The sequence below is a fragment of the Carettochelys insculpta genome, chromosome 6, assembly GCF_033958435.1.
Source record: "Carettochelys insculpta isolate YL-2023 chromosome 6, ASM3395843v1, whole genome shotgun sequence".
Taxonomy (NCBI): domain Eukaryota; kingdom Metazoa; phylum Chordata; order Testudines; family Carettochelyidae; genus Carettochelys; species Carettochelys insculpta.
Genome location: NC_134142.1, coordinates 8,410,179 through 8,434,331, shown reverse-complemented (window position 1 = coordinate 8,434,331; position 24,153 = coordinate 8,410,179). Strand labels below are relative to the sequence as shown.

Here is a 24,153-nt window from a genome sequence, read left to right as displayed (position 1 = left end):
AAACATTCCCAATGCAGCACCTAAAAGCCATTAGCAGACCCGGGTAAAGACAGTGGATCATCCGCATCAAGTTCAAAATTCCTCTCCAAGGCTCTGCACAGCCTGGCTTGTCCCAAGCTCTCCAGTGTGGTGTCAGCTGCTCCTCAATCCTGAGGACTGTGTCTCCTCCTTTCATTCACACACCATATTCCAGAATCTCTCTCACACCCAGGATGCCCTCCCTAAATCAGGCCACCCGGCCTGTGCTTTTGTCCATGCTAAGACAAAAGAGCAAGTGCGCTGATGCAAGGGGGGGGAAAAAAAAAAAAAAAAAAAAAAAAAAAGAGAGATTTGAGAACCAACAAGACGGGTCACATGACCTGGTCTCCCATTCTGGAAATACTCAATGGGCCCACACTTGCCACTGACAGGCTCCTGGTACAGTAATGAATACTGTAAAGAGCAGGAGAAGCATTTTTAGTATGTAGAGACAATCCCTTGTGTCAGCTGCTCCCAATTTTATTTGGCCACAGAACCCTTTTAAACTCAAAAGGGTTTTGCGGAACCCTGTTCCCAGGCTGTACACCCCTCAGCCCCCAAACCCACCCCCCCCATCTCCAGACTTTACCCGCCTGAGCCTTGAGCCCCCAAATCTGCCCCCCATCCTCAAGCTTTACACCCCATCCCTCTTACTGCCATGCTGGCCATTCAACCAATTACATTTAGTCCTATTGTTTCAGCAGTGGCAGGCAGAGAGCCCCAGGGTTCCAGATTTGTCCCATGTCATTAGGCTGCTCAGTGGGCGAGAATATCTTTTACTGGACCAGCTTCTGTTGTTGAAAGAGACAAGTCTGGAAGCTGCCAAAGAACTCTTCTTACACCCATCTTTAAAAAAGGGGGAGCTGATGCTTGTTTTCTAGGGAAAACACAAGAGGAAAAAATAGTATCTGTCCCTTCTCAGTTGTGGGGGTGGGGAAGAATTGCACCCAAACAGTACCATGAGCAAGGCGTTTACAGAACCGATGAACTGGCTAGTGGTACTGATATACGTCGATATTCACAGGGAACAAAGGGGTAGGGAACGGACAGTACCAACCACAATGCTGTGCTGAACTGAGTAATGCTACAATCAAAAGATTTGTGGTGTATTAGAAAAGCCCTTTTATAATCCTGTGAATAAATGCTCCAGCACCACATGGGGCCTGCAAGCAGAGCATTGCCTTAAATTAAACTGATCAAGAACCTCTGCGTGGCTCTTTTACAGTATTAGAGACAGAAGCATTCGGTGCAAAAGCCTAACATACCACATCTGCTCAGGAGATGAAGGCAATTTAAAAATCCATGAGCTTCACCCTAGTGTTTTCCATGGGATAATTAATTGAGTTATATTTCAGTTCATCCACTGGACAGATGACAGAAAAGAGGATTAAAATTTCAGTCTCAAAACATTCAGTGAAATCCAGTTAATACATTCAAACGAGGCACAAAAACCCCCAAAACAAAACCACTAAAGAAAGAAAACCCATTATTCCTCTGGGCACATCATGCTACCAGTATGCACAGAAACCTTTTTCCTTGTACTGCACAGAAATACAGGGTAATTGTTTGGTCCCAGACAGCTGGACAATTAAGATGTCTGTTTACTGGGCAACAATACAAGCTGTCATTTCTTCAGGAGAGCAGTGGGAGGCTTCTGATTGGGAGTTGGCCAGAAAAGCACTGGCTCTTTAAAATAAAATATGGGAACAATAAACTGAATCTTCAAATGACTAAAGTGAACTACATACAACAATTATCACAATATGACAAAAACAACAAGAAGTCCTGTGGCACCTTATAGACTAAGAGATAATTTGGAGCATAAGTTTTCATGGGTCATTACTCCTGGCATACATGTTAAAAACCTTTCAGTTTATCATTAATTTTAATAATACCTTGGGGATATGGAGAAAGAGAGATGGAGATTTTTGCCTACCTATAAATCCATTTTCAATCCAGGTAGCAAGAAAGATTCCAGTTTCAAGGAATTCTGCTTCATCAATTTGATTGTTTGAAAAATAAATCCTGGAAATTAAGTTTCCCCAAGTTTATTTTTTCCACCTAAATCTGATTTCCACAGTTTTGTATATATGTCTAAGAGCAATGTAGGCAAAATACTCCTTTGCCATGCTTTGTCCTCATTAACCAGTTACCAACACCAGTAGCTCCTGCAGAATCCCGGTCATAAAATGTGTTTTGAAAATAATAATAATAATAATAATAATAATATGCACTTAGATCCTTTGTCCAGGTACTCCTTTCTCCCTTGTCCAACTGCTTCTAGATGAGGAGGTGGACTAAGAGCAGTGATAAATACTATATTCGAACTCCATCATTAGCATAATAGGGTAACTTTAAATAAGGGGGGGGGGAAACAGTCTTTGCCTGGCATTTGATTTGATGCTATTTCAGAGAAGGTTAATCCCAGTTAACGGAAAATTCCTTCCCCTCCTAAAATAATTAAACAAAAGGGACCCTCCACCTCACTCAGCCAAGAAAAAGCTCTGATCAACTGCTGGGCCGCCCTGGACAACTGAGGCTCGGAAATTGGACATTAAATCTTTGTTGAGACGCCCCCACCCTCTCTGTGAAGCTCCCAGGTCACTGCCAGTCCCCCCCTACCCGCCCCCACCTCCTCTTCCTGCAGGTTTCTCCGCCTGCAATCCCCACGACCCCTCGCCGTGTGCCCCGGGATGGGAGCAGAAGCCGGGGCGCGTTTCCTGCACGCCGACCCCCTCTCGTGCCCACACACGCGCGGCCGGGGACCAGCCCCCTGGGCAGCGGGCGGCCCCTGCTGGGGCGGCTGCATCCCACCAGCCGAAGGCGGTGCCCGCGGGGCAGCGAGCGGCCCCGCTGCAGGCTGCAGACGCCCGCCCGGCGCCGCGGAGCTCCCCGGGCACGGACCGCGCTCCGGCGGTAGCCGGGGCTGGGCGAGCCCCGCACGCGGCGCCGGCTCCCGGGAGCGGTGCACGCGGCACCGGGCTGGAGGGAAAGCGCCCCCCGCCTGCTGGCACCCGGGCGGGGCTGCGGGGACCCGGCGAGCCCCAGGCAGTAGCCGGGCTGGGCCCCCCGGTGCACGGCGGGGCGGTTACCTCGGTCCGCAGTTGGCCCGGGTCCGGCTGGAGCTCGCCGGCGGCGGGGCTCAGCTGCAGCCCTGGGAGCGGCGTCTCCACCCAGCTTTGTCTGCGATCATCCTCCCGGGCGCAGGAAGCGGCGCGGCTCCCACTTCCTCCTCCCCGCTCGCCCGGCTCGCCCCCGCCCCCGCCCCTGGGCTCTACGCGCGCACCCAGCGGCCGGGCTGGGACCAGCCGCAGCCGCAGCTCCGCTGCTCCACCCCACGGCTGTGCCCCTGCTCCAAATCCCCACTCACTGCCTCCCTCTGCCCCACAGTCACCCCACTGCTCCCCTCTTCCCCACGCCTGGGCCCCCCCCCAGTCCACCTACGGATCTGCCCCCTGCCCCGGATCCCCTCCATACACTGCTCCCCTTCACCCCACAGATGTACCCCCCTGCCCCAGAAACCCCAGATGTACCCCTGCCCCGGATCCCCTCCATACACTGCTCCCCTTCACCCCACAGATGTACCCCCCTGCCCCAGAAACCCCAGATGTACCCCTGCCCCGGATCCCCTCCATACACTGCTCCCCTTCACCCCACAGATGTACCCCCCTGCCCCAGAAACCCCAGATGTACCCCTGCCCCGGATCCCCTCCATACTCTGCTCCCCTTCACCCCACAGATGTACCCCCTGCCCCAGAAACCCCAGATGTACCCCTGCCCCGGATCCCCTCCATACACTGCTCCCCTTCACCCCACAGATGTACCCCCTGCCCCAGAAACCCCAGATGTACCCCTGCCCCGGATCCCCTCCATACACTGCTCCCCTTCACCCCACAGATGTACCCCCCTGCCCCAGAAACCCCAGATGTACCCCTGCCCCGGATCCCCTCCATACACTGCTCCCCTTCACCCCACAGATGTACCCCCCTGCCCCAGAAACCCCAGATGTACCCCTGCCCCGGATCCCCTCCATACACTGCTCCCCTTCACCCCACAGATGTGCCCCCGTTGCCCTCCTCCACCCCAGATGTTCTGTTGTCCTGGACCCCCCCCAGTGCTCCCCTTCACCCACAGATGTGCCCCGAAACGCCTCTGCCCCAGAAACCCCCACTGCCCTCCTCCACCCCCAGATGTTCCCTGCCCTGGAACCCCTCCCAGACACTGGTACTCTCTGCCCCAGGGATGTGCCCCTGTCGCAGAACCGGCACACGTTTCCTTTCTCCCTCTGCCCCGAGGACATCCCCTCCTCCCATGTTCCCGGCATGCTGTGCAAAGGGATGCCAATGCCGGCCTGCTGCCTCCCAGAGCCCCTCCAGCGAGGGACGTGTCTCTGGGTGGTGCATCTTCACACATCCCCCAAGGCCGGTAAAAAAAGTTATTCTGCCCATGGACGGAAAAAATTAAAGGAAACATTGTTCCCCCCCACCTGCCTCCCTCTGGCTCCCCCACCCATACTGCCACCCCTGCCTGCCCTCCTCGCACAGGACTACCCTCACCCTGCTGGCCTGATTCCCCGTACGTATTACTACCCCTCTGCCGTTCTCCACACACACACTGCTCCCTGCACATACTGCTTGCTCCCTTTGGTGGCCCGATCCCTTAAATACTCTTCCACCCACCCAGCTCCCTGATTCACCCCCACACAACCTGCTCAACCCGTCCCCTCCACCCCCCATTTTTATGCACACACAGCCCCCACGTTTTGCTGTACCTGACGGACCCACCCTGTCTGGAGGAGCGAATTAAAGGGTTTTGCTCCGAGGCAGACATTCTAGGCAACTGCCAAAGCAAGCAGTAATCCTGTGTGGTGAGGTAACTACAGGCCGGGCAGATTTGTCCTCATCTCTCTTTCAGCAGACCAGCTGCTAAGCTGGGAACAGGCTCCAGCCTGGCACACTAGCCACTGGCCTATTCTGTCTTGTGTACTGGTAAGCACTTGAATATATGGTCTCTACTTCCTAATATCTTTTGAGGTCATAAAAAACAAATATAACCTTGTTTTTAGTCTCAGAGGAGTAGCCCTGTTAGTCTGTAGGTTCAGAGGAAAAAACAAACAAACACGCAGTCCTGTAGCATCTTAAAGACTAACAGTTTTATTTAGTAACAGAGAGGTAGCTGTGTTAGTCTGTACTCCAACAAAACAAAAAAACAGAAATGTTTTTAATTAGGTAATGAACTATCATAGGTAACACCCACTTCATCAGATTTAATACTTGAATCTAAAATGTCCTGTTACAAGCTTTAAAAGGAGATATTTGGTAAGAAAATGACCATAGGGAAGTACGGAGAGGTTTTGTTGCTGTTTTTTTTTTTAAGATGGCTTCTTTCTTTCTTTCTTTTTTTTTTTTTACCAAGTATTTGAACCTAAAAATATCCACAGACAAAATTTAGCTCATTTAGCTGTCAGCACCTGATTACCCCTACCAATCAGATATTTAAAAGTCTAAATAACTTAAATTGTACACCAGGATAATTATTTGCACCTGCAAAATTTCAGGCACCGAGAGCAACAGAATTCCACAGTTGTTCATCTCAAAAAGTACAGCCGCTAAAGATGGGATGAAATGCTTTATATACATACGTAGGTTTCTGAGAGGTGGTCCTGTTAGTCTGTTTCAGCAAAAAACACAAGGATTCTGGGGTCACCTTAAAGAATAACAATCTTATTTTGGCAGGAGGCAAGTCAGTTGTAACTGGCTTGGTCAGATGCACAAAGTGAAAGAAAAAAAGAGAGAGTAGTTTTGATTTCTATGGTGTTGTGGCAGGTTTGGCAAGTTCAAATTTCTCATTTGAGTGATATTTGACATGGTGCTGTTTCATAATAATGCAATGTTTGAATGGGTTCACTGTCTGGTTTAGCTCACACAGCTTGAGGAGCTGCTTGTGTTTCTGACAAGCAGAAACGATTGCAAAGAGAAGGAATTAGATGCGGATTTACACATTTCAGTCTACTGAAAAGTATTAGGCATCCTCTCCAAACCAGGGGTTCCCGATGACCGTGAGAGACCCACAGATTTTTTTAACAAGCACCAGAGCTCCTTATTTTAAATGAACATGAGTAGGCAACGTGGGTTTGATCAACTGTCCATTTAACCTAATATCCTGTCTGCTGACAGTTGCCAGAACCAGGTGCTGCAGAGGGAATGAGCAAAACAGGGCAATTATCAAGTGATCCACCTCTCTGTCATCCATTCCCAGCTTCTGGTAGTCAGAGGGTAGGAAGAGTTCCACAGTTCGGCTGTGGCTTGTGTGACTCTCTTCTTTTGGCTCTTTGAAACCATTTATTTCATTGTCTGAGCTCTGGAACTTATGCTGGCTGAAGGGGTAAATAACAATCCTTCCTCATTCACTTTCTTTAGTCACAGTTTTATAGACCTCGATCTGATCCCCCTTCTTTTCTAAGCTGGCCCCAGTGCTGTCCTTAAGATTTTTGGTGCCCTATGCAGGCCAAGCACCTGCACCCTCTATCCTGAGCAGAGGGTTGGAGGGAGCAGCCACTCCATGGGGGCAGGAACTGTGGAGGGTGAATGAGAGGAAGGCAGGGAGCAGGGTTCCCTCTTATTTTTCCATCCCTGGGCAGAATAAATTTTGTTATGTGTACCAAGGCATGTGTGGCTGTACACCACCAGTAGTACTGTAATGCCTGCTGTGGGCGCTCTGCTAATCAGCTGGGCAGCAACTGAATCTCTCCTAGGCAGCTGCCCAAGTGCTCAGCTTACGGGGAACACTGGCAGGGAGGCTCGTGGGGGAGTAGCCCAGCCGGCTGGAGCTGTGGGCTGGCGGGTGGGGAGCAGGTGGAAGGGTTGGGATGGGGAGACTGGGCTGAGGCAGGCAGGGCTCAGAGATGGAGCAGGGGGCAGAGGCGGCCAGACGGGCCTGTGAGGTGGAGCAGGGGGACCAAGGGACTGGGTCTGATGAGGCTGGGAGGCAGAGTGGGGCGGGCGGAGGGGAGGATTGGATCCGACAGGGAGGGGAGGAGGAGCAAGGGGGCAGGGAATTGGGACTGCTGGACCCAGTGCTGCCCATACCTAGTTGTGGCCCCTGGCATATGCAGCATAGGGCACTCCTACATTTGGAGTGCTACTGGTGCCTCAAATGTAGTGAGGCCCTAGACAGCAGTATTTGCTGGGCATCTTTGAGGACTGCATTGCCTGGCCCATCCCTGCAATCTCCTTCATAAACTGAACAGCCCCAGTCTTTTGAATCCCTCCTCGTATGGAAGCTGTTCCCTCCCCTAATCAAGTGCACACAGTTCTTTGTGCAACGGAGTCCGGATCAGGCCCTCGAGGTGCTCTGAGAGGGAACACACAGCACTTTACAAACTTAATGGGCCCAGGGTCATTAAGCCTCCTGGGAGTGGGTGAGCGCTCACCTCTTCCAGATAGGAATGTGGAGGCAGAAGGCGATTCCACAGTGGTTCCCTGGGCTCAAGGATTTTTTTTTTTTTTTATCTTGCTTGCTTGACATGGAAAACCCAGAGGGGCTGAGGTTGAGCATTCCCGAGTCTAGAGATCTACTTCCACTCCACCTTGCCAACCACAAGACTTCCTGTCACTTCTATGATGTCTGGAAATTCTCGCACACCAGCAATGAGACCTCTGGTAGCAGCACAGCTCTGCAGGAAGAACAAGTAGCAATGTGGTAGGTGACTGATTTTTCAGTTGGTCAAATAGAAGAAAATTCTGATTTTGTTTTTCTTAATGCTCACAGGATCGTGTGTTCAACTTGTGGTGTAAACGGTTGTAGTGCCATTGAACTTAACTGTGTCATGACAGCTCAGAGCAACTGAGCTGACCGTTTTTTATATTCCATGTCTGCTGCACACTTGCTACGATTATTGCCCCGTCATTTTGCTTGAGCAAAAGCAAAGGGAAAAATGCAGCTTTTCAGTTCAGTTAGAGACATTGTGACTGTGTATTCTACATTTGATCATATGGATCCACTATTACAACATGGGTGTAGGGGAAGACCTAAGTGGAGAGCTATCATTTACAATAGTTGGTTAATTCTGCATAAAGACATGCTACAATTAGCTTGCCTTGCCAGGGCATTTCACAAGCACTTTCAAGCTCCCTCCACCCTCTTGCTTCTTGTATTCGTCTAGAATGTCTGTACATTTCCTGGAAAGGAGGCACTGGACTGTGATAACATGGGTTTCCCCTCTGGTTACCATGGCAACACTGAGTGACTGATTTCCTATGTTGCCATGCAAATGCAATGGATGAGGTCAGCTTGTGTGCCACACAAAGCAGGCAGCAATTACAAAAAACAGCAGCAACCCACAAAAAAAAACCCACAAAAACTCTCCAGCAACCTGTTATCCTATTTCCTCACACCCACGAGAAGGAAAAACACATTTTCATTGTAAATCTTTCTCTGTTCCAGAGAGGGAATGGGGTCCTTCTCAGTGATGAGCCTGGACAGGAGCGGCAAGGGAAAATACCTTTGTCAGGCATACTGTCCAGAAGACAGAACAATTACAGAGGTGCCTTTTTTAAATGACTATGATTCCACCAGACTGGAAGCTTTGGCCATCCACCTTATTTATAGCCAGCATTTCTCCTGTGATTTTTTCCTTTCTTCATATCATGTGGGGTTTCATTTTAATTACAGTTGAAAGGATTCACAAGGCTTAATTGCTATTCAGTGCACAAGCACGCAGCTTATCTGTGTCATAGACCCTCTACTGCCCACAGCTAATGGAGATTCTCCAGGAGGGAAGGGCTTGCACTTCAGAAGCCGGAGTACTCTGTACACCATCCCCAACATTGCTGTGGGGCCCATTACCAACTGGGAAGTGGCTGATCCTGTGATTTGTTGCATTTAAAGGACCTAGTGTGACTGCTGTTGCCAGCCAGAGGGAAGGTCATAGGATGGCTGTATGGAACTGCCACACATACGGCTTTCACAAATGCTTCTTCGGAACCCTAGTTGACAACCGTAGAGCGTGCCAATAACCTAACCAAAGCCACGGCAGCAACAGCACTTCCTGTGCCACGGCTCTGAAGTCAAACTCTAAACCATTTTTCCCCTCCCCCAGTTTTGCCTTGCGCCTCTCCAGCTGGCTGTAAACACGCATCAGGTAAGAGGGGCCCATCGCTCAAGTCCCATGGACAACTGTCTGTTAACACAGCACTCCCCTCCCTGCCCCCCTCGGGGGCATCCCGCTCACTGTGGTTGTCCCAGAGTTCGGAGGTGCTGCTGCAGCTCTGTGGCCAACACTGTTATCTCTGCCACCTCCTGGTGCTGCTCGCCACTCAACGCTGCTTCTGCCGTGCCACGCTCTGAGGTTCCACCATTTAGCCCAATTCCTAGTGACACCCCTGGGGCGCAGGGAGCTTCTGCCCCTCCCGCATCATTTGTCTTTCACGGCTGTGCTGTGCCTGATCAAGCAGCCGTGCAGAATTGCACTCGTTCCTTGGGCGTGGCGTGGTCGTTGAACAGCTTTCTCATTACAGCGAAGGGCAAAGGAATAGATTTTTGTGGCTGAGCAGGAAAATTTTCCAAGGTGGTTTGGCTCAGCCGGGCTACAGGGCTGTTATACCAGTCGCCGAACTAAAACAAACTGCTGAAGTGGCCATGTGGGATGTTGAGGAAGGTGGAGGTTCTTTGGCTTATGAGGTCTATAAGGGGGTCAGCACCTGTCTCTCTCAAAGCCCCCGCTGGCTGAGTATGTCTGCAGTCTTTAAACCAGTCCCAGCCTGGCCATCAGGCCATACGCCCAGGGCTTTCTCCCTGGACACAATGGTTTTTTTTCCATCTTAGTCATTTTTGCCTCTAGTCTTCAGCTGGGCCTCTTGACAGTTCAGTCCCCTTCTGGGGGTTCACACATGTCCAGTTGTAGGCCCTACCCTGTTGCCTATGGAGGGCATGAGGTCCCAGCCCAGAACCCCTAACAATAGCAGCCTCTCACTGCTGGGTCCCTTTAGTAAACCTGTCACCAGATCTCTGGGCCACTTCCCTATGGCCCCAACCTTCACCAACATCTTACCCTGAGCTCAGGCCCCATAGCCAGCCAGGAGCTCTTCCTTCCTCTCCTAACCCCTACTTGCACTGGGCTGCCCTGTGTGCTGCAGCTTCCTTATCCATCCATCCATCCATCCATCCACCCACCCTCCTCCAGCTCTAGTATGGAACCATGCTGTTTCCAGCACGGCAGCTCCTTTTTATAGGGCTCTCCTGGGCCCTGATTGGATGCTTCCCCTGCAGCCACTCTAGCCTGCTTGGAGGACCTCTCCATGACTGCTGACCGAGAGGAGTGTGGTGGGAACCCGGGCCTGCAGCAGGGGGCCATCTGGCCCTAGTCCTCCTATAACAGTGTCCATGCAAGGAGCATGCCTGTTAAACAAATATGTTTCATGTCATTCATAACTTTGTGGCTGCATAACAGCACACAGGTGGAAGCCTGGCCCTGCTTCAGCCTGGTCTCTGCTCTGGCCCGTGCTTATAGAGCCCTGCATGGCCAGGGGAAGAGTGACCCTTTGAATTGGCTACACCCTAATGTGGCGCCAACAGCTGCAATTGGAGGTGTGATGCAGCGGAGAGGGACCTGAGCCTGCTGTGATGTAGCTCCTTTGTTACGTCTAGCAGTGAAGATACAGCTGCATAGGCCAGTAATGGGAGTTCAAACCCAGGATGACCAGGTGGGCTAATGCAGTCCAGACTATTGTTAGCCATGCCAGCAATGGTAGCACGGGGTATGTCCTCACCAGCTGGAAATCTCACCTGTGACTGCACTGCAGACAGACCCAGAGGCTTTTAAAAGCTGCTCCAAAAGCCACCACAGAGCAATTGTGTGGTTCACCGTCCCATGTAGCAGCTCTTAGACCACTTACACAGAGACAGAATCAGAGGGGTAACCATGTTAGTCTGTATCCACAAAAACAATGAGAGGTCCTGCGGCACCTTATAGCCTACCAGATTTATTGAGCCTAAACTTTCATGGGCAAGGACCCACTTTGCCAGATGCAAAGAGAGAGAAATGAGTCTCCTCTACAGCCATAGCTGAGAGCCAACTGGCTTTTAGCTCAGCCTGTAGATCAGGGATCAGCAACCCCCGGCACACATGCCAAGATTGAGATGGGAGCCTATTTTTGTTGGTGCGAGCTCATGAGAGCTCAGTCCCACCCCTCCTCCCCCATGGTGCCGGGAGCTTGCTCAAAGCCAGGCCGCCTGTGGATTAACAAGAGACCAGCTAATGCTACCGACCACCACCTACACGGTAAAGCTCGGCATCTTCATTCATTTATTAACGAAGCTGGTGTGAGTAGGACTATTAGCGACTTTTAAAAGTATCACTGGCACTTGGACCGTACATAGAGGTCAAAAGGTCAAATTTCAGCCTTCCACCTTGGAAGGGTTGCTGACCCTCTCTGCAGGGGCTCATGCGCTAAGTTCCAGAGGTCCCAGGTTCAAGCCTGCCTGTCGGCAGTTTCATGAGCTGTGCATCTCATGAGAACGCAGTCGGGGAGCGCTAGATGCTGGCTCTGTGGGACAAGTCTGAGACTTCATCCTGGGGGGGTGGGGATGCCTCTCCAGCACACCCCCTTGTGGCCCTGCAGAGGCGTTGTTCACAGCACCCCTTGGAGGCTGGCGTATGCACTCATCCTACAGAGGGGACATGCCGGTTCACACCCACTCTGGAGCCACAGAAGAGTCTTGCTTGGTTTCCTCCCCCATTCAGAAAGGCCCGGCAGCCCATCCGGTCTCCTGGAGCTGGGCTGCCCTTCACACAGCCCTTATGGGGCCTTCCTAGCTCTCTTCCCATGGCTGAAGTTGTCCTTGAAGCCAGCTGAACAGGCACAGGCAGCTGGCCCTTGTCCCAATCATCCATCTAGCCTCAGGCTGGCTGGGGTCAGCAATCACACCTTCCTCTGCTGCTGGTTTTCCCCAGCTACTGCAGGGCCCCGCAGCTGGCCTCTTACTCCCCTGAATGGCTACAGGAATTTACCCTGATAGTACGGTGGAAGTGACAGTTATACTCAGCTTCTTGGCTGGGTGGCGGGGAGCTCTGCCTCATACTCTCTGCAGAGTACAGTAAACGTCCATCTAAATGCTCTAGCTGCCCAGATCCTCTGTGCCCTTGTCTCCTGAGGCCACGTGGGTCAGACCCCCTCAGCCCCTTCAAGAGTTTTGCCATGTGAGGAAGAGGACTAGGACTGACTTTAAGGGCCCGGTGGCCTCGTCCCAGACCTCACTGCATGTTTGCAGCACTTGTGCTATCACCAGGACACATCTCTTGGCCCAGCAAGGTGGAGGGAACACCCATGTGCCCAGTGCCTCACATGAGGGCCACAGCAGGTGACTTCTAATCCACAGTGCTGTACAGTGCCTCTCTTTGGTTGGGGAGCAGAGCGCAGGCTGGGGAGGACAGGACTGGCTTCACTCAAGCTAGTTCCATTCATTGCATGATGGGGATTCAGCCCTGGCCGACCTCCGCCACCACTGGGAGACCTGGGTCGCTGCTGTGCTCTTTTGAACACCCCAGTCTACCTCTCTTTTCCCAGACCTCAGAGGTGGTGCCCTGCGGTCGGGAAAAGGCAACAGAGCCGGGCTGGAGGGTTGTGCATATGGAACTAGCAGGTCATAACTTGAAACCAGCTGAATTTTTATCTGACCATAATAAAATGTAGAGGATGTTCTTAGTAACAAACAATGATAAAAACAAACCTGTTTCTCTCTCTCTCTCTTGCTTCTGTCTCTGCCTCCTGAGTGATGCAATTCGCTATAGTCAGTATTTCCTGTTCCACAGGCAATGTCCAAGGAGCTATTGTGTGCCTTCACCAACCCCGGAAAGCCGACCTGTAACAGCTAGGGCCGCAATTGTCTGCCTTCAGGCATGTCGCTTCTCGGGGCCAGGTCTGCTCTGGGGGCACGAAAGAGAAGCACCTCAGCGGCAGTCCCTGTAAGCTGAGTGCTTGGGCAGCCACCCAGGAGAGATTCAGGTGCCACACAGCTGATTAAGGGTTACAAGGAGGGCAGGGCAGGGGAGAGGTTGGGGAGAGCGTCCTTAACGGCTGTGGGCTACAAAATTCATAGGGGGCCAATTGTACAGTCAAAGGGGTGAGGGTGGGGCTCCAGCCAAGCTCTGGGTTGCGGAGTGGGTTTCTTTGCATTGCTCGCACACTGAGTGGTACACGTGGAGATGAAGAAATGGAAATCTACGGTGGAATGAACCAGTTTTCACGCAACCTCATTAAAGGACTGAGTAGGAGAGTCAGTGTCTAGTGCTTGCATGCTGAGACCTTGAGTTCCTAGGCTGCATCCCCCCCGCCGCCCCTGCTCTTTGCACTGTTATTGTCGGATGGGAGGTCCCCATATTCCCAATCAAGAGGCAGGCCCCCTTTGTGTGTGGTGCTGTGCAGGCATGAAACAAAGCCGGCTCACGGGCTCCACATCAGCTTGGCCACAGCAGGGGCGTGAACCAGACAAATAGGGTAGGCAAGGACGGAGGCTGGGGAAGCTGAAACAGTTTAGCAGAGAAGCAGAGGTCACGTCTCACCTTCTGCCTCACCAGTGGCAGATGGGGAGGCACTGGGGGGCTTCATGACAGAGGTGGGTTTGGAAGGTGGGGTTTAAAGGATGACAAAGTGGCAGTTTTATGGATGTTGACAGGTTTTGTGGTGGTTTTGAGGGAGAGATTGTCCGGGAGGCACTATGGGAGAAGTGGATGGGCAGGTGGTTGAAGGCAGACCAAAGACCAGCATGGACAGCTTAATAAACCAGCCAATTGTGTGGAGAACATGGGTGGAACGGTAAAGGTTTCATAAGCAAAGAACTCATCTTTCCGATAGCTGCTGGGGGGGGCCAGCGGAGGGACACACGGAAGCAAGGGCCAGCGGAAGGACACATAGGAGTGATGTGGCCTGAACAATGAGTTGGACTTGGAGCCTGGGAGCAGTATTGTCAGTGGGCTTGCGGTGGTGACGGAGCAGGCACTGTGGCCTGCAGCAAGGCTAGAAAGGAAGAAGGTGTAGCAGTCAAGGGGCAGGTTGATAATAATGACAATGAGGACAATGGAAGGAAGTAACACCTGGAGACGGGCTCCTTGCAACCCCTCCCCCCCGAGTTCTATAGACGTTTGGCTCTGCAGCGGGTGATGCCGGCCCATCGCTGTTGGCCGCAGGCCATTGTCAGTGAGGTGGCCAGCGGGATGAGAAGTTGGAAATAACCCAGCTGCAATGTTAATGCCTTGGAGACCTGGGTGACCTCAGCCAAGCTCACCTATGACCAGCTGCTGCAAGGCGAGCGATTGTCCTGCTCAAAGCCACTCAGCGAGTGCTCACCCTGCAACCAGGCCGGCAAGTCTCCAGCCAAGTCATGTTGTATCCTGGAGCGAATAACATTTACATTCTCCTGCTCTGATCTGCTGTTTTTCTCCAGCGCTTGGCAAATGTTACCTGCTGGTGAGCAGCAGGCGGCACTCAGATACCAGGCCTTCGTCTGAGTCTCCTCACAGCAGGGGCAGCTGTATGCAAAGCAGTCTGGGGAGGGCCAGAGCAAGGAGGCAAAAGAGGCACCTGAACACTTCAAATCCAGCTCAGGGCCGTAACGAACCTTAGTTCAGAGCCACCTCGATTAGCTGGGGGCAGAGCCACAGGTTTCTGTATGTGAGAGGTGCTTGACTCGATGGCTCCCAGACAACAGGCTGGTCCTGGGAAGAAACCAGGGCAAAGGGGACCAGGTGTACAATGTCTGGGTTTAGAGCCAATTAAACATCCCCAGCAGGAGCAGGCTCAGTTGGTCTCACTCTTGTTGGTGCCCTGGTATGCGGCAGGATGCGTAACTTGCATTTATGTCAAAACCCAGCCCATGCACGGCTCTTTGTCTCCCGCTCGTGCCTAGAGGCCTGTTGCTGCTTGTGCCGTGTGGTCAGAAGCCACCAGCGTGGTACACTGGCAGGTCTCTAGCTCTGTCCAAGGATGATAACCGGCTGGGGACAAGCACAGCAGACCGAGAGAACCCCCCGAAACCACAAAGTCAGATCAGGTGCAATGGCGACAGAGCAGCTTTATTGTCAGCGAAGCAGCGTCTAGCTCTCCGGAGCAGATGTCCACAGCTCTGCTAGTCCATGAGTGCTCCCTGAGAGCGAACCAGCTCAGTCCATGGCGGGGTTTTCCATTGCCCTCGAGGCGGGACAAGGACAACCAAGTTAGGATACATTCTTATACACAGATACAACTGTTACACCTAGTACCTAGTTACCACCCATGACCTTGTACGTGGTGGTTCAGTCAAGACATCCCTCTCCAGCACGCTGTCATCCTGAACCCTCTGCTGACCCGAGGGCGGTATGGCCCTGTTATCTGTTGGCAGCGCTTTGGTGCCAACATATCAACTGACAAGCGTCCTGTTTGTCTCCCTCTGGACTGCGTTTAGCTCTCGTGCCTAGTACCTCTCAGATACGGGTGTTTTTGCCACATCAGCCCTGTTCTTGACAGATTCTGTGAGCAGGGCCTGCCTCTTACAGCTCAGTTTTGCCTTCTACCTCAATCGCTTTTACTTAGGCCTCACACCAGGCATGTGATACACAGGGTTATGTTTCAGGCCCTTGTTTTACTACGAGCTGTCGGCCTGGGTGCCTTCTCTGGGGCTACGAGGGGTTGGGAATTTTCCTGCCAAGTGATTTTTTTCCCCCATAGAATGTGTCATTTTCAACATGTTTTGATCTTTCATTGGGGGCCAAAAGAAAAAAAAAACCCCATGAAATCTTGCTAAACCCAGGGTTGTGAGTTCAGTCCTTGAGGGGGCCACTTAGGGATCTGGGGCAAATAGATTTAAAAAAAAACCCAAGCCATAACAAAAAAGGGATGGTGCTTGGTCCTGCCGAAAGCAGGGGACTGGGTTCAATGATCTCCAGAGATCCCTTCCAGTTCTATGAGATGTGTATCTGCAAATCTTCATTCAGCATGAATTGGTCACCAGGAAACCACCTTTTCCTCCGGGGCTGCACTGGCTTGTGGGAGTTGTAGTTCGGCTCTGTGACACACCCATTCCCCTCGAGGGGCTGAGCTCACTGAGTGACATTGCCCGGATGCACCAGGGGTCTCATCCCCTGAGATGTCGCTGCATCCCTGAGCTGCCCCTTACTGCACATGGTTTCCTGCCCTCTGCTAAATCTCTACCTTTCCCTTTCATTTAAGGTCAGCGTATAGAGTCTGGAGATCAAATTCAGTCTATAGTTTAAGCAGATGCAATGTCACTGACTTCACTGGGGCGACGCCCATTTTCACCCAGGCTGACTTTGGCCCTCAATGTGAGAATTGAATGGATACCTTAAATAGCCTGATACGGCCAGCCGTGTGGTTTTCTGCACTGGCCAACAAGAGCAGTTGTCTCTCCAGAAAATGATGAATATTGCTGATTCTTGGAATTCATTCTTCTCCGTACAAAGAAACCTAAAAACAGGCCCTGTTTTCCCTGACCTTACTGCAGCACATGCTATGGTCTGGCACATAGGTCTGCTTGTTAAACTAGCAGGTGTCCACCCACCACGGTTTACTGATGCCGCTCAACTGCTGCTGTAGGACAGACCCTGCAGAATGCATGTGAGTGAGAAAAGTGCTTGGGGGAAAAATACAGGAATGGGTTACCCTGGGGTCTGTTCTATCCACAATGGTATTCAATTTATACATCGGTGAGCTGTCGCCAACCCAGTCACAGAAGTTCCTCTATGCAGCGGACATTTGTAGTAAACCCTCGACTTTACAGACCCCGATGGAGTGAACTTCAGGAACAATGGATGGCTGCTAGCCTCCCCCCCGCCTTGTTTCCTGAAGTCTGCTGTGATCAATAAAATCCTAAATCCTGCCCCCCACCCGCCCCAGAAAGTAAGGCAACTTATCAGAGTTGCTGGAGCTGCCATGGCTGCAGCTGGATAGCCGCTGTGGGCCGCTGCGGATGAACCTTCCACTGTGACCTGGATTGCTGTCTCCGGGGCTGCTGTGCGCTCCTCCCACCTTGGATGGGGGGTGCATTGGCACTCGTGTATGTGCCCCACCCCTCATGGGAGGGGTGCGTGGGGGCTCCAGCGGTGGTGGCAGCTCCTTGAGCCTGCGATGGAGCCTCCAGCTGCTGCGGTGGAGCTCTAAGCTGCGTCTGCTCACCTCCAGCCGCAGCAGGGAGCCTCCAGCCACATCTGTGCTCCAAGTCATGGCTGGGAGCCTCCAGGGCAAGGACAGCTTCCACGCTACGGTGCAAGACAATGCAGTATGGGCAGGTGGAGGGCAGCCGCCGTTCCATGTTTGCACCAAGTCTCGTGCAACGCGGTGCTTAGTGAAAGCTGATAAATTCACCAGTTCTGTTAATACGGTTCATGTGCTTGTGTCGTTCACATGTGGAGTTACGAGTAGCGGCTCTGTACTTGTGTTTGACGTTTTAGTTTCTGGGAGACCTCAGTGGGAGGTGTGGCGACCTGTGGGGAAAGGGTTTCGAGGCAAGTGAAGCCATACTTGACTGAGAATTGGCCTGATCCGATTCCAGTCACTAGATGATGTAGTAGATTGGTGCGGAGCTAGTCTACAGAAACTGAGCCACTCCGCAGTGGACGTGGAAAGATGGAAGGAAATAGTGAGAGAGGCATCAGACACCAACGGGCCCTGAGACCACGTGTGATGATGATGAAGATGATTCCAATCACCATGTCTGAGGAACTTGTCTGTGAAGGTGTAGCACAACAAAGAGACACTGGCACAGACTTAGACAGGTGACCTGCCCATGTGACAGGCTCCATCTCAGATGTCCTTCCACATAGGCAGAACAATGGAATTCCTTCCCCCTGGGTCAGGGCGTAAGGGGGCCCTGAGAGTCCTACGGCTTTGTCTTCATCCAGCTCATCACTTCAGGAGCACCTTCACTAAGAACTGAGCCCAGAAGGGCTGATGACCCATCTTAACAAGGATGTATTCCAGAGAATTAAGATAGCAGCTTATGCCCCCTCAGCTGCAAGCCTGCATCAAGTACTTTGTGATTGGTGTCTGTAGTGCAATGACCTGGGAATGTGGCTGGTCCTTTGGGACTGAGCAAACCTATTCAGATTTGGTGAGCCTGGTTTTCATGCCCTGGTTACTGGTTGGGGCAAAGGGAAGCTGGCGTGTCTGAGGGAATCGCTCGTGTGACTTCTTGCTGGCCAGGGTGAGAACAGAAGAGCTCTGGGTGACTGGTTTGGTGCCTCGTGGAGGACCCCAGTCTTGGACAGAAAGTAGCCCTGTTTTAAGCAATTTGACCTGATGTGTCCCTCTCAGCAGTGCCCGGGAAAACCTCCCCTATTACAACCCCCTCCTGCCATGTGCTCTGAGCTGCACGCTCAGCGCCGGGCAGCCATCTGCTCACAGGACTCCTCTCCACAGGCAGGGGAGCAGAACAACAATGGGAATGTTTAGTTCTCATGTTGGTTTCTCAGTCCAGATGAAGAGAGTTTCCAGTTTTAGCCGTCTCCTGTCTGGTACAGGGGGGTGTCCTCTTTCACGGACTGCGAGATGCTTTCTGTGGAGGAACGGTTCCTCCCTTTAATTAACAGCAATTCACACGGTGAGGGAAGCTCACACGACACCGACTGCAAAATGGCATTACAAAAGGATGGCCCACAGAGATGACAAGTACAACTTAAAGCAGCAGCCACGTGCAAGTCCAAACCCTTTTTCACCATTGTGTTTCACTATTAACCCTCAGTGAGCCAGGCAGATCGCAGCTGTGTATCGGTTCCTGTCCAACTGGACACAGGGACCGTAGCAGGGGACCTCCTGGCCTGCCACTGCACCACGCCTGGCTTTCCTTACTGGTTAGTTCTTCCTTTCACCAGCTGCGCTGAAACTCCTGGTGAGACAACGGAAATGAGGACAGCTTAAAGACAGGGCAGCAGAGAGCAAAGCCAAGTGCTGAGTAGGCGAGCGGGAGGAATTGTGGTGGTCATGCTAGAGAGAGGCTGGCCATGTTCTGGTACCACAAGCATCACTGGCAGCGGGATGCAGCGTAGCTCCTGGGCCAGGGAATGCCGATGGCTCTGGGATAGGGTGTGCAAACCCCACACCAGCACAAAAGGGGGTCAGGAGAGGTTTGGGACTGTGGTTGCCTCACCCCATTCCACCTGCAGGACATGCCAGGACTGGAAGCGGAGATGAAAAGGAGGTTGCACCGTGGGCAGCCCCAAAGGGGAGCAGGTTGCTGAGCTGCTCTGCTCTGCGCTGAGGAAGAGGGAGCACAGATCTTCTGTCCCCAGAAAGAGGAAGAGGATGTGTCTCATGAAGCTACTTCGGAGGGTCAGCAAGCTTTGGGCAGGCTGGGACCCATCCAGGCCCTTCTGATGAGCGAGAGGCCTCCTATCCTGGCTAGACCTGCTGCAGGTTTGATCGGTCCTCTTCAGCCATTGGCTTCACATCTTTCGCTGCTCTGGGATTGCTCCTTTGCTTTTCTTGGGGCTCAGGAGCGGGGAGAAACTGCCGGAGGGCCTTGCCTGGGAGGGCAGAGAGCCTGTTATCGTAGACGCATGGTGGCTGGTTGTTCCAGAAGGCTGAGACATGAATAAAAGCACTTTCCCTGGAGCCTGATGGGGAGATCCTGGACAGGCTCGCTTGGTGCTCCCATCCCAGCGCCAGGATTTAATCTGCACTCTTGCCTTCTTACACCTGGAGCAAACCCCAGGCCAGACCCAACCGGCTCGTGTTGCACAGGCGATGCCAAAGCAGAGCTCTCAGTGTGGCCCATCCTGTCAGGCTGCAGCCCTGCTTCCCGCTGGCTTGCTGGGGCTATTTTCGGACGGTCCCCCGGCCATCACAAACCTGCCAGCCCAGGGCTTCATCAGCCGCTGCAGCTGGTCCGAAATGGGCTAATAGCTCCCGGCTGTAGCACCCATCACTCCCCTGCCTCATTAATGTGTCATGAGCTTCTAATCAGGCCTGCCAGAGGCTGGCATCTTCGTGCACTCCAGCTGCACTGGGTCTGGGTGGATGTGGCCCAGCTGCTGGCCCCCTCCAGCACGTTCACTCCCCGTGGTTAGGGACTAAAGCCAGCACAGGGCGCTTGGTTTGCATTAAAAGGGGCCAGTGCGGTGGGGTTAAATCTCACTCCCCTTTTAACCAGCGGGGAGGCCAATGGCTGGGACCCGACCTGAGTGTTTCCTCGGGGGGACTCTTTGGTTCCAGCTCCACAACAAAAATAAAACTTCTCCACCCCCCCTGCCCCCGCCACCAGCAGCGAGTCGCGGAGCCTGGGGCGCCGGCTGCAGGCTACAAGCAGCGCAGACCTGCATCGGGGGCAGGGCTCTGCATCCCTCCCTCTTGTTGGGTCTCAGCACCTGGGTACCGGCCTGTGACTCTCTGAGGCGCTGGGAGCCACTGAACTCACCTGTAATCCTGGGTGTGATGGAGCCAACTTCCAGGCCGGGGCTGCTGCCTGCCCACGTCTCCGCTGCCTGGGGTAAGGCTGCTGGCCATGAGAATGAGGGCTGGGTTCCTACCCGTGCTGGTGCAGCAGGTGGAAAATGCAGGAATGGCCAGAGCAACGCTGGTCCCAAGGGTTCCCTTTGCTGGCAGCTTTGCAAAGGGCGGGCGTTTCAGCGGGGCTGTTCCCCCAACGGTCCGGCCAGGCCCAGCCTGCAGCAGCTGGGGATGCGGCGGGGGCTCGGAAGGGTGCTGAGCACACGCAACCCCAGTCATGGTAAGCTGGAGATGAGGCAGCTCAGCACCCCCACAAAGCAAGGCCTTAGCCTGTCGCACGAGCGTCTAACTGCTCATTCCGCTCAGCCACCGGTGGGACCTTCTCTTTGGCCCGAAGACCTTGTTACTAGTTGGATGATGGCAACGGGTCTCTGCACCGCTCAGCAGATGCCAGCACCAGTAAATGCCCCAGGACTTGGAGCTGGAGAGAGAAGACTGGGGAGAGGGGCTCAGGTTTGGGGCGAAGCAAAGGAACAAATGAAGCCATCTGCTTCTCAGGGGACTGACTGGTTTCACGCACCCCCTCCTCCACACCAGTGTCACGCTGAAAGATATGTATTGCCTGTATTAATGCATCTCCGTCTTCACCTCAGGCTCGCCGTACAGGCTAAGCTGTGGGGAAGTGCCAGGCTCCCTGCTCGCTGTCTCCTGCCAGTATGTGTACCAGCAGGCAAAGGCTCTGAACGAGCTTCTAATCAGAGAACTGTCCCTCCCCTGCCGGCCTTTTCTGCCCCCCAACTACGGTTGGGGTTGCACGCTAGAAACAATACAATACACAAGACGACTGACCCATCCCAAGTCACCAAAGGCAAAGCCTTCCTAAGGGAGAAGAGCCCCGATCTGAGGCAATGGGGTTTTAGCTAGATAATACATGGCTCAGTGCCCTCCCCATCCCCCAGAGCCAGGGACCCCCAGGCCTCTGCTCTAACTCAATACCCACCTCCCCCCAAAGCAGGCACCCCCAGCCCTCCCTGCTCTAACTTTCTTGCTAAACAGAGGTTGTAGGACAGATCTCCACAACCCAGCAGCAGGGGGCTTGGGACCATCTACCACCACAAGATGGCATCAGAGACCTCGTTTTCTGTCCCCCCCTCCCGCCCGAGTTGTCCAACCAGGGCTGAAGCAGTGGTCACTGCTACAGCAAACGAGCCACATTATGCTGAAAACATTTTATTGTTCAAGCCAATTAGCCACTCTCAACTGGCCAAAGAGCCACAGGTGGGCGCCGTGGCCCTAGGGGCAGTGGAAGCAGTCAGCCTAGGGAAGCAGGGACCCAAGATTGGCAGGGACCCCATGAAGGAGCCTGTTCCCCAGACAGCCTTTGCAGCACTATTTGAGGGTGACACTTCCCGGCTGCGACAGGTTTGGCCGGTGCTCTGTGAGGCAGGCTGCATTAGGGCTGGTGGCAGTAGTTTATAAGTTTTCAGGGTCTGATTAAATGAGTCCAGGTAATGCACTCGGGGTAGGCAAGCACCCCAAACCCAGCCCTGCCCTCCCGCTCGCCAGAGGTTTGGTTATTTACTCTGTAGCTTTTTTTTGCTGTCTAGTTCCTGTCCCACTTGAGTGTCTTTCTTGGGAGCCCCAGAGAGCGCTGCTGCGTGGAACCCACTGGGTGCCCTCACGCCGCTGGCGGGGGGGTGAGGGGGGCATGGCAGAACAGATGAGGCCATGTTGTAACAGTCTCTGGCACGCTGCAATGTCTTACACAGGTAGGTTTGAGCTTCCTGTTACCTTGTCCCTGTCGCAAGCCAGTTTCTATCCACCTGTTGGCTCAGCTGGCTCTCAGACTGTAAGATCCTGCGGGCAGGGCCCTTCTCATTGTGTTATGTTCGTACAGCGCCTAGCACAGCAGGGCAGGAGCAATGCAAATAACTAAGAAACTATATGGCCAGCAGGGGTTTGGCAGTATCACAGCAAACCATGGGACAGGGAAGGAGACACACCTTTGTGGGTCTGACTGGGTGGTAAAACCAGGAGTCAGACCCTTGTCAAGCTGCAAGGAGGGAGATCTGAAGCTGGCCTACTTGGTTTTCCCAGGGGATGTAGGGAGGTGGTGGCAAGGAGTGTGGACATGGCAGAATCCCCTTGTCTGAGCACTGGTCCCCCTTCAGGGGTAGACAACTTGCAGGCCGTGGTGCAGTGGTCAGGCCAGGTGGCAGAGGTACATGCAAGGGCTGGAAAAGTGGAGCCGAGTGCCACTCTAGCTTCTCTGGGCTAAGCTAACGGCCCATGGGCGGCCCCAATAGACAGCTCAGTGGAGAGCAGCCTGGAAACTGCTCCATGCTGGGAGGTGTGCATGGCTGGACCAGGGACAAAGTGGGCCCATTCTTCTCCGTGCTCGGCCCCCGCTGCCAGTGCAGAAAGGGCACAATGGGGAACTGGCTCCCAGTGCCTGCTGATACGTGGTGCAGCGACGTGGTGTTATGAATGGGCTAACCCAAGGCAGGTCCACACCCCATTCTCCCAAGCTTGGCTTGGCCTGGCCATCGTCCACCTTCACTGGTCAAGACCACAGGCGAGAGCAAGCTGAGGCCCTCGTGATCAGCCGTGCTTTGGGCTGGGGCGGGCTGCAATGACTAAAGCAGCCTCGGGATGGAGGTCCTGGGGCAGACGACGTGAATCGCAACAGGCCAAGGCCTGGACTTTCCACCCCGCTCCGCTACCCGATGCCCCCCGCTTGTGGGGCAGGGAATGGCACCAGCAGCGCATTGGGCTGGGGGTTCCTAGGCTGCCTGTGCGGGAGACAGAGAGAGCCTGGGCAGCTGTGCTGAGAGCATGGCCCCAACAGGGCCGCAGGGAAAGGCACCCACGGGAATTCCCAGGGAGCAGAGGCGACCGTGGTGGGGTGAACCACCAGCAGGTTGGTAAGGGGCCAGATGCTGCCCCCACTGCCCCATGCTGGTTAGAGTTACAGGGCCTCCATCTGCTGGTTTGTGGTCCTTGATAAACAGGGCTCCCAGCAGCCCCACGTCAGGCTGGGGCTGGGGTGTTGCTCCTGCTGTGGGTCGGCCACCTGGAGGAGACGCTTCAGGGACCTGACGGTGGCTTTGGGAGCCAGGCCCTGCCAAGCAGCAGCTCCCCCTGACTCCAGGGGAGCTGTGGTGCGCCCCGTCCGGGAGGGTCCGGCTCAGACTGACTGGAGAGGGGAATCCCCTGGAGCGCTGCCTGCCTGGCACACGGGCAGCCGGCCTGCCAAATGGGCAGCTCTCCACCTTGAGGAGAAAAACAAAGCCTGGAGAATAACTCCTCCCTGGTGCCCGTAGACCAGCTGGTGTTTAATCCAGGCTGACGTACCATTCTGCCCCCCACCAGACTGCATCGTTCCCTCCGCACAGAGACCAGGATGTGCCCTTGGTTTTACTGCCCCTTGTTTTCCTACGTTCGCTCTGTTCTTAACTCATCTTTCCCTTCCCTCGCCTGAGCCCAGGTGGCGGTTGGCCCCATGGGCCTGGGACCCAGCCAGTTTTTGCTACAGCACTTTGGCCTATCGATCACTTACAAATCATTCTCTTCCAAAAGCCAGCATGCACCGACCCTGCTGTTGTGTAACCAGGAGCTTAACCTTATTGACACAGCTGTAACATGTCAACACAGTCCCCACAGGCAGAGGCCTGAGCAAGGCTGGGAGCTGGAGTGTTTGTCT

General features: G+C 53.6%; 1 protein-coding gene across 2 annotated transcripts in view; it reads right to left on the bottom strand.

Moving 5' to 3' along the window:
- Window positions 1–3,234, bottom strand: part of GNG2 (G protein subunit gamma 2) — an 83,974-nt gene extending 80,740 nt beyond the window's left edge. Inside the window, exons 1-2 of one of the 2 annotated variants that reach the window (XM_074996213.1) lie at window positions 3,111–3,180; window positions 1,955–2,043 (exon numbers count right to left, since the gene is read on the bottom strand). The gene's annotated coding sequence lies outside the window, so the exon portion shown is untranslated. Of the gene's footprint in view, window positions 1–1,954; window positions 2,044–3,110 lie in introns of both variants that reach the window. The other variant, XM_074996212.1, reaches the window with a different exon arrangement.
- Between the last annotated feature and the right edge of the window lie 20,919 nt (window positions 3,235–24,153).